The sequence below is a fragment of the Lepeophtheirus salmonis genome, chromosome 9 (assembly GCF_016086655.4).
Source record: "Lepeophtheirus salmonis chromosome 9, UVic_Lsal_1.4, whole genome shotgun sequence".
NCBI classification, from domain to species: Eukaryota; Metazoa; Arthropoda; class Copepoda; order Siphonostomatoida; family Caligidae; genus Lepeophtheirus; species Lepeophtheirus salmonis.
The window spans coordinates 24,429,027-24,440,599 of record NC_052139.2 but is presented as its reverse complement, the minus strand read 5'-3'; the positions used below and the strand labels follow the sequence as shown (position 1 = coordinate 24,440,599).

Here is an 11,573-nt window from a genome sequence, read left to right as displayed (position 1 = left end):
GTGTGAATGTTTGATTCTCGTTTGTCAGCTGATACCTATTTTTTAAACGACCATTGCACAAAAGTTATTGAAGAAACAACTAAACAAACAGTTTTATTTTAAAGTCCTGACCATTATCTATCATTTTAACACAAATAAATGTCAAAATTGGTCACAAAGTCAAATTTCTTGACTAAACGACACAAAATACAGGATTGAAACTTAAAACATCATAATCTGAAGACATTTTTAACCTAGAAAATACCACCGTCAATGTTTATTTTCAACACTAAATATTTTTTTCACTCTTTTGGCAGTGAAACCGAGATCAAATCTCTAGTCATATCTATCATATGTATATAAAGTAAAAAAGGAAAAAATGCATTTTTTCTTTTTCTTGTGATTTTTGTTAATTTTTTTTTATGCTGATGTACTACATATTTCTTCTCATCATGTGATTACAATTTTTGTCGTATTGACGATTGTATTACTCTTCCTTGACTGGAGGAAAATTTGGATAAAGGATCGTCTCCTTGATTGACTAAATGAAGAGTTTCATTCGCCCTTCTCATAATTTTATCCGTTTAGGTACATTCATAGAACCATCTCCAGTAATTTATTACTATACCAATTTTCATGTAAGGAAAAAGTTGTTATCACGTTTTATCATCTCTAGGCTTTAATTAAGTATGTAGGTACACTGAGCTGTATCTCATACTAGATCTGTATAGACCCCAACAATGACTCCATATTACATGTACATATAATGGTTCCATGCATAAACACTTTTATTCTTCTATCTAATGAAGGAACCAAGCATTGTTCCGCGTCGTTGAGAAATCACTTTGAAACTACTTAGGTATGTGGGAGAAAGAAGCAAGAAATCTCTACAAATTTCAATCTATGCTTCATTAGGTTTCTGATATTAATTATTTTGAAACTGATTTTATTTCATTGCTTTTTGTTTGAAGTTATCATAAATTTATTTAACACCCGATGTGACCCCGATTCAGGGCGTTCTTCCAAATGTGTATCACTGACTATTCCTTTCCATAGTTTATATACATACATTGTACATATTTAATAGTGTTGTGTAGGGTTGTAACAGACTTATTAATTCGGTCAGTTCAGTCCAATCTTAGGACTGTCAGTACTAGAACTGATTAAACAAAGAGGAAATTAAGTTGAGGGAAATCTTTAGGACGGAACTTATGAGTTTTAGGGCTAATATACGTAACTGAACTGGACGGGACGGCAGTCTTCAGTCACGGACAAAACATTAGTGTTGGGGTTCGGTCTAAAAATCCAAGACTGGTGTGAGTCCGTTATGACTTTTAGTGACCACACTAATTCGTTCCTTTATATAAGTTCTGTCAGGACTGGTTTAAAAAAGATGCTCTAAAAATGTCTCATGTGAAATTCGGTAGTTACCGATTCTTTAGATGAATTGTTGATGACATAATGTCCATTTCCAAATTGATCATATTCATTTAAAGTCTGCAGATCCACGGAACATGTTTCGCGGTACAACTATAGAGGATTTGAAACGAAAAATTATGACTGAAAACATTATGAAAAGCAAAGTTTATATAATAAGGAAATGATGGCACTGAGTATTTTGTTGGTATTTTTGTGTACATCAAACAGTCTCTATGACGTCATATTAAATTAAATGTGTTGTATAAATCATATTTGCACAACTATTAAATTAGGGGGGTAGAAGGGAATATCGGTCTATAAATTGAGACTGAATAAATCGTTGGATGGAATAGAAATTCAGTTCCGAGAGTTCGCTTCTAACCGATCTTGAAAAAAATCCTTAAGACCGAACCGGAAAAAATAGATCGTGTACCGCGTCTCAACACCAATATGTACATAGCTACGCAAGTATTTATATGAAGTTCATACAACACTTATTAGTGTTAAAGACTTGGAAACTTGGAATATCCGTTTTTTCCGCTTCTTGTTTGTTTGTTTCTACAAGACTGTGAGCCAAAAGTTTTGTATGCATTTGACAAAGATTCTTGTGATGGGTACTCAATTCATTCAAAATAATATAATTGAATGATAAATCTATTCAGCTGCAATATGAGTCACTATAATAATACTATGAATTAGGCTCTAGGTATATTAAATTAGTATATATTGTGCTCATAAAACTGGTTCGCTATATTTTATTGTCATTTTTTTTTCTAGATAACGAAAAAAAAACGCAATTTATTTTGGAAAAACTTGGTTTTTGATGACTTAATGAACAATAATCAATATTCAAATAACCAAAAAACCAAACGAGTTCTAATAACATGCAATCCTTCTCTTGTTAACGATTAATATCGTTTTTCTGTGTAATGCTTAAAAAAATCACTTTGAAGGGAACATTATACTATGTAGAAAAAAAAAATATATATATGTGACATTAATATTTACAGAGCTACATTTCTGCTTAATCAGTGTGTTGTAATTTTAATTTATGAGCTATACTCATCAATGACAAGTTGATCACTCTTATATTATGTACAAAGACACTCGTGTTGGGGTTCGACCTGGAAATCCTACTCCGGTCTACAAACAGTTATACATTTTGTAAAATTGAACTAATTCGGTCTAAGGCGACAAAGTACGCACACAGGTAGGAGGAATTGAAATTGCGAACAACAGCTATAACAAAGTACGTACTTTATGTAAACCAAATGCAAACATGAGAGGCGGCGGAATCATAGAGGCCATTGATTTCACCCTAACAGCTTTTGCGAATATTTTATAAACATCTTAATAAAAAATAAACAAAAGGTCATTCCTTCAAATTTAGTCTCTCTTCAAAAATTTCTAAAAGCCTAAAATTAGAAAAAGAGTATCTTGTTTTATTTTACATTTATAAATACACCAGCGGCAGTAACCAGAAATTGCCCGGAGTAATTAGGCGTGCGGTAAAAGACACTTTTTGCTTTAATAATTTAGAAGATAGCTAATACTCTCCATTTTTCATGAGCACACTCCCACACAACTATTCAATACCTATGTCTATCAATTCATATATGTTCTCTCCTCAAGAATGAAAGAAGAATATTAAGAGTTTGTATTTTTTAAAATATGATTGGATGATTGATGAGTAATTTAGTCTCTAGAGTGCTCACTAACAAAAATAAACGAACCCGTGCTCCTCATATACTATATATAAAACGCCTGCAAGAGTTAATTCATTTTTATATACCAGCATTTTTTATTTATTCAAATCTTAAGATACTCTGTAAATGCATAGGGATTATGATATGCATCAAAGAAGAATTAAAAAATCAAACAGAAACAGGCAGATTCCTTGTATACTTGCACATGCCTGCCATCTTTCATTGGTACGAGGACAAATACATCTTTATTTCTTAGATCAAAATATGTGCATGATATACATCAGGGTGCACAATTAGATTGCACTAGAGTATTTCATACATTTAGACATACAGATACACCTGGTGTATTAATAAGATATATACAAAAAGCTGTGTTAAGGTTCTCCACACTGATGACACCACAATTACATTGTTAGTTTGCCCCCCATCGGCCAACAAAATCATATTTCCTGGAATTTAAATTTTCGGTCTATTATTTCAATGTTTATTCAGGAATAAAAACTGTGGTCTGAACTGAAATATTTGTAGTCCCGAACAAATCCCCGAGCCGAGTCTCGCCAAAAATAGTAGATACAACTTCTTATAGCTACTACAATTAGATTGACTTTAATTTTATATTATAAATACACATATTATAAACTTTATGATCATCATTCACTCAATCAAGCCATTTACTCGTTTTAAAAGTAAATTATTAATGAATTCCTGTTCATGTAAAATGAATGCTGCATTTTCGTCCATGTTTTTATTTTTTTTGAAAGCTTCCAAGATATAAATATGTAGGAATATAGGTACATGGTATCTTATGCATGTGCCTATGTTCTTTTTCTATTAAAAATAGTCATCACGTAGATGAGAATTGTCTCTTTAACTTATTTCAAATACATACATACAAACATATAGTCCTTCGTAATGCCTTTTAATAATATTTCAAGCCTTAGACACATGCCTCCTCTATTGTTAATATATAATATAATTTGTATATATGGTAAGATACATACTTTTTGAGCCATATTTTGAATACTCGGTTTGATGGTGTATGATATACCCATATTGAACGTTAGACGACTTTGAGAACGTTAGAATAAAAAAAATAATACTACTATTTCAAACGGATTCTCAAACCAAGGCCCTTAAAATCAGCAATCCAAATCTCCTGATACTAATCATATCATGAGAACATACTATATACATATATAGATGGATTTTAACGTACACGTTATGTAAATCAGGCAGATGATTGAGTTTAATTTTAAATAATATACAAATATATTTTAATATTTAAATGTGATTTCAAGTTACATAGGAAAGTATTAAATATTAAAATGTTAATGTGGGTGCAGATGGGATATTGATTTGCTTTGGTTTGTTTTTTCATCCGGAGAATTGCTATAGTATACATATATGTATGTACATCCAAATATTGAAAGCATTGTTTTGTATCCCTGAGCTACGGCTACGTACATTTTGCCGTATCAAGTGCATTATATAAATCCTTATTTGCATATGATTATTCTCTCTCTATATACATATATATGCGAGGATTCAATAATAACAATAACTGTTATTCAAATCAATTTGATGATTTCCTAGATTTCTATTAGACTTTATATTTAATATTCAAATGAGTTTACACTCTAACAACAATCATACTATATTGTATTTGTAGTATACGTTTGATGCGAAGCCTTATCAATCCATCCTCTCATCTCAAATGGCATCGATTCCTTATCAATAATAATAATAATATTAAAATCCAATGGGACTGGAATCACAAAGCGTCATGTCATATCTGGAATAATTTATAATTCCAGTTGGAGGATTGAATTATGTTGAATCTTGTTTGAGTCACTTGAGTCAAGATAATAATATTATGATGCACAGAATGATGAGTGAGACACCTTTATTTTGATGTCTATAACTTAGTTATTCCTCGTACTATGTATGGAGATAGGACGGATCATGGACTTGGATCTGAAGTAATTGGGTACAGTATAATTGTATTATTGGAAGAACTACCAAAATATGTTTTCCAATTTATTTTTGAAGAAGAGGTTGGGAGATACAGTATAGATAACGACCTGTCCAATTTTTTAATTACAATAACTAATAATCATGTTCATTAGTAATTATTTATTTGGTCCACTCCAATCTTATGAATGGTCCAATCAGTCCTCAGACATCCTCAAGGATCGAACTTTATAAGTTTTTAGGACTGAACTGTACAGGACTGAGAGTGTACTGGATGGTACTCCAGGTTTTATGCCTAAATAAGGAGCAACTCTGATGAGTAAAAATGTTTCATAAAATTCGGATGCTATTTTATGAAGGTCTTAACTTTGTGTAAAATATTTATAAGATTTGAGAGAAGTATCCGTTTAATTTTGGTTTCCGGACTGGATCTTGAGTACCCTAAATTTACATCTAAAGACCTGAACCGACCCGGACCTAAAAAAATGAATATCTTTCCTATCTTTAACTATGTAGGTAGTATCAAATCACACACAAAGACGACGTAAAGGTTTTTTATGGGGATTTCAATTACTATTAAAATGTTATTAAATTCTGTCAAAAAATAGGTACATTTAATTCCTACAAAAACACACCAAATCTCTGTGACAAAGACGAATGACATTCACTTTAGCTATTATAAGTTATAACTTAGTATGTATACGATGTACAAATATATGGGTGTATGTATATGGAGAGAGGTTCTATTTATAACTATTATCGTTAAATGCTACATAAAAGATATTGCATCATTTAACAATAAAAAGAAGGAACCTCAATCCCACCAAATGAAGTTCATACATATCTCACCTTACATAACTCCAAGATACTTAAATAGATGTATATTTTATATTAACGTATATAATATTTTTCATTAGAAAATGGGCAGAGAGAATCACATTCTGTGGGTATATATTTTTCATTGTAGAACTCTATTCAAAATGAATATTTTTATACATTATTATTATTTTATTTTTTTTGCATATAACACACAGTAGTCGTAAAAATGAATCTAATGTCTGCGTACGCTTCATGATGAACAAAAGCACATAAAAACTAGTTTGCCAAAGTAGATAAATGAACCTACTTGCCCAATAAATTTGATAAATACACAGCATCATTATTTTAATACCTTCCCCCCCCCCTTTTCTTTTGTTCACATTTCTTTTTCTCTAATTCAATAGAAGAGGATTGAGGAAGGAAGTGTTGCTGTCCACTTGCTAGCTAGCTTAAGAGGGTGAGATTTGCATCATGGCTTCTCAAAAGTCATTTCTAAATTATCCAATCATTGAACGAGTAGGCCCAATTTATATATATAAATATTGACTAGCCAGTGGTGGAAATTATTAGAGTTGATGAAAATATAACTTTTTGTAGTTTCAATCCGGACATATTTTTTTATTTTCTAAAGCTGTTGTTATTATTTTTATTTAACTGCAAAGTATAAAGTAATAATTAGGGATCTGAAAACTCTTCCAATCTTCTTTAGCATATATTTAAGAAAGTATATGTTGATAATTTCCAAAATTCAAAAATATAACTGCTTTTATTAATTATTTCTCCCTATTTTGAAAATTCAAACGTATTAGCGAGTAAGGAACACTATACTTTATTTAGAGATCCTTTTCAGTAGTCTAAGTCCTTATTTGGCTTGGAGTAGAAATGAGGATCGATATCCTTGCTATACGAGGAGTGGGATCTGTGTTTATTTCCTTCCTTTCAAGGCGGCTAGTTGTTGATCAAATAAAATGCCGTGAGAGCTATCCCAAATATTCTTCAAATTGTCTAGAGTTCCACATTAATTTTCGGCTTCTTTTATTTTTACACGCCGGAACGAAATATTTTATACAACTCTATTTATGATCCTATTTTAAAGAAAACTAAGAACCAGTTGTAATAAGTAGTTCATACTACAAAAATAACCTTCAGTTTAAAACTTTAGATTTGATAAAGTTAACAACATACATATTATATAATATACCTTATTATCAAAGTGTTTCAAAGTACATAATTTAGTTAAATTACTCGGAATCAAGAGTAATAATATCATTACTTTACTTTATAATAGGTTGGGGAAAAAGTAATTTCATATTTTTCGCTTTATTTCAATGTTTTATAAAAAGTCCTAGAATCATTTCTTTAAGCCGAAATGCCCTGTTCTTTTCAATAACTTGTTGTCAACGAGACTCTAACTTCATACTGCCCTTTTCTTAGAAGCACTTATCCCTATTGTCAAAAAACTCGTACCCCCAATTTTCAAAGGTCTGTATTGAGGGCAAAAAAGTACCTATGAGCGGTGCTTTGTGTATAGGTAGGAACAGGTGGTAGTTATTTGGTGCCTGGTCTGGACAGCAATCTGGATGCATAAGAGCTTCTCATCCGACCCCACGGAGCTTTTGACCCGTCATTAAAGATGTGTGCGCCCTAGTGTTGTCTTGATGAAACACAATTACTCACCAAGGTTGGGTGCTTTTGTATTTTTTAAATTTTTAGTTAGAAATTCTACAAAGTAATATATGATCAGTCATTAGATATTACTTAGTTAAAAAGTAATTTCTTTATATTAATTATTTAGCAATGTAACACCGTTTTACTATTAGTTACGTCAAAAGTAATAAATTACTAACTAACGCGTTACTCTCCAACAAAGGTATTCACTAATATTACTAAATGTCCATCGTATTTGCCATTACTGCCTTAAGTGTAGTTTTTAGGACGGAAGTTAATTCTTCTTTTTAATTAAGTTGAATATATTTTGATTTCCTTGAAAGAGGACATATTTTATGAATTTATGAAGAAAAATCCTGGTCATATGTGTAGGGAAGTAGAAGCTTGTTTTGGGTGCTTGCCCAAATATACCATTAATATTGATAGTTTCCTCAATCTTGGGAGGGACAATTCCCCCCCTCCCCTACTACAATGAACCCTAACTAGATGGAAAAGAAAATATGTCCGATGAAAAGAGGACGGTTGTTCATTCTAGTTTAATAAATATCAAAAATAATGGTTCTGGACGGAGAAGATTGTAAATGAATAGGTCAAGGTGTTTGCAACGGATACAAATTACAGGTGCTTTACAAATCAACGTAGTGTTAGTGGTCCATATTTAAAAAAAAAATACTTGGATCCTCAAACTCTAGTTGATACTAAAAGAAATATCCAAATTTGCATCTCCAGTTAGGAAATAGGTATATTATCTATAGAACTATTCATATCTGCTAGTTACAACTGTTGATGATAATCTCATACGCAATTTTTGGATATTCGATACATCAGAATTTTGAGTTCTTTAGAACTGTTTAATTTGATTTATTTCCTGGGTTGAGGCAGATACTGATTGTCATTTCATCATAAGTTTACAATGTAGAGATATATTTATGACGTTTGTACAAATAAAAATAGTAAAAAGGCACAAAAAACAAACTTGGTGTCTGTTTTTCTAAAAGATGCTGAAGGAATGGGAAAGAACAAACACTCATTCTTTCGGCAATAGTTATCCCCCACAAAGTTGGGCCTTTTTTAGACCCTGCACTTCCAATAGGCCTTGCAGTTGACTCAAAAAAGAAATATACATAAATTCTTAACAAAAAAAAAATATATTTATATAATAAATATGAAAAACAGATATTTGAAAAAAGAAAGGCATCTCTTATAATTTATGAAAGAGAATATAATATAATAACTGAGGTAATAACGATAAACCTTACTAAGATTAAGATGACACCACAATAGCATATTTTTACTTATGCAAGTTATTATAAACGATTTGTAACTTATCCAAGAAAATTGGTCAATTGTATTCTTGCACCCTTAGAAATGCACGCATTTTTAACATCTCAAATGATAACATTTTATCTTCCAAAGTGGTAATTGTTCTTCTATAATTCTTGAGAAGGGACTGATGATGAGTGATGCAATAAATATGTAAAAATAAGATACATCGAAGATTACGTAGTAATCCTAAGAATCTGAAAAATATTTTTTTGGTGAGAGAGCTGTTTAGCTGTCATGAAGTTGTATTAGGTCAGCTGATAGTATCCCTGAGAGTAAGGAAATATAAGCAAATCCTACGCTGCATATAGCAAGGACATACATATAGGGTGGAATTACTCGGATGTCGATCCCTAATTTGACCCGAGTCCGACAAGTACTTACACTTCTAACTCCCGAGGAGCAAACTCTCAGTGTTACTGTGTCCCTTATGAACAAACACACTAGTTATTACTTTATACTTAAATATCCCCTTCTCAACAATTATATCATAATGATAAAAGCATTTGAAAATCAAAACCATCTTCAGATTGTCAATTAAAAAAACCATTCCCGCTTGGTTTTTGGAATTTAAAAAATAAATAAATTATATTTCAAATATTAAAATAATTTTTTTTTTTTAAATTCAAGGCTATTTACAAAAAAATATTTTGGTAAAAAATTTGAAAAATTAATTCTCTAACACTAAATTTTTGATTATTTTTTCCCCACAAAAATCCACAGTTAATCAGAAAAAATTAACTTTTTTCCAAAAAAAAAAAAAAAAATCAAAAATCTACAGCTGTTCACAAAAAATTTAATATTTTTCAAAAAAAATTTAAATATATGTACTATTTTTGGGGAAAAAATAAATTAAATAGTAAAGATTTTTTGAAGAAAAATTTCAAAAATCCACAGCTGCTCACAAAAAAATAATTTTCGGGTAAGAAGATTTGAAATAATTAAATATTAAATTTACAAGGAAATCAAAATTTATATTAAAAAGCAAAATTCCTTAATTAGGGGAGAGGGGGCTACAGTCTGCCTCCTGTGGCCATCTCTGTAATAAATTCTAGTATTGCAAGAGAGTCTTAAGATCCAGTTCCAAAGACCCAAGACTGGACTGACCAAACACTAGTTAAGGTTACAAAGTCCTATTCTGGAGGGTTTCACATACATATTGTATACAGTTCCAGGTATTTCAGATGAGTAAAATAGGTTCTGTATGAATAATGATATTAGTAGTATTATAAAATGAAGGCCCGTTTATCTGGCTACAGGTCTGGGCTTGTGGTATTAGCATACACCTCATTGTTATTGATGATTTCATTAAATTCAAAAAACCCTCTCTCTCTTTGTTTGTGTAATTCCATTCAATGGAAAACTTGATTTAATAATAATAATATTATAAAATGTAGCATTCTATTATGTTTATTATTATCATATAGTTTAGTTATTATTTTCATTCCATCCAACCCATTTATTATAAAGTTGACTGGATGTATAGAGTATATAATAAAGAGAGTTTATGTATTTGCATAGGACACGTACAGAACAACGACGGAGATGTTAGTTTATTATTCCTATTTAAATATATTGTGGCATATCCACCGCGTGGTTTAGAATAAGTGGAGTTGAGTCAAAAGCAGGAATAACAATAACAAAACTAGGACCCAATCCCATTTCGTACTGACTGAATACATATGTTTAAATGAATGAATGATTATACATATGTAGCTCGCGTCACAATCAAACAAATCGCGGGTTGCGAGCTACTGCTCTCAATATAATTTGAATATTATGTATATGCAAATCATATTTTGTTATTCTTGTTTGGCAGGCAGGGGTATATAACATAAATACCCTTTGTAGACGGTTTTACATATGTACATTATGGAGCACCTCATTCCCCCTCATTTCGTTATTTGCATATTATTGGATAAATAGTTCTGACAAAAACAATAATAATAAAAAAAATTATGAATTTATATAATAACATTTCTTATTATTTATGAGGATGCTTTCTCGAAATACAGAAGGAAAAAAAAACAGGGGAAAAAATATATGCTCCAGGCGAGACTCGAACTCGCAACCTCGGGATTGCTCAAATACTGTTTATAAGTACCGCGCGCTAACCGATTGCGCCACTGGAGCTATGAATTATGGGGTCGAGTTTTTAATACACAATCCAAAAAAATCTCTACCAGTACTACTAATTTAATGATTATCTAATACTTCGCAACACTTTGTTTCCTTTGACCATGTTAAATAGTATAATATTATTTTTTCTTTCCTGCATATTCTTATTGGATAAATAGTTCTAACAACAACAATAATAAAAAAACAATTATGAATTTATATCTAGTAACATTTCTCAATATGGATGAGCCCGGTTTCTCGAAATACAAAAGGAAAAATATTACTAATCCAAGAGAAATTCGAACTCACAACCTCAGGATTGCTCATTTACTGTATATAAGTACCGTGCCCTAACCGATTGCGCCATTAGAGCTAAAAAGTACCATGGCGTTTTTTTAAATAAAAATTTGAACAAAATATCTTCGAATGATATAATGATTGTATAATACTTAACGACACTCTAGTTTCCTTTGACCGCGTTAATAAATATAATATTATTTTTCTTTCTCTCCTTAATTTATATTTCCCCCCTCCTTTTTTTTTTTGACAACAAATTATGATGTACGAAGT

The 11,573-nt window shown here is 30.9% G+C and overlaps 1 non-coding gene across 1 annotated transcript; it reads right to left on the bottom strand.

Annotated features, from left to right (window-relative positions):
• Positions 1-10,929: 10,929 nt before the first annotated feature.
• Positions 10,930-11,018, bottom strand: TRNAI-UAU (transfer RNA isoleucine (anticodon UAU)). The gene is given in 2 exon segments: positions 10,930-10,965; positions 10,981-11,018. It is a non-coding gene; the product is annotated as a tRNA-Ile (tRNA).
• Positions 11,019-11,573: the final 555 nt, after the last annotated feature.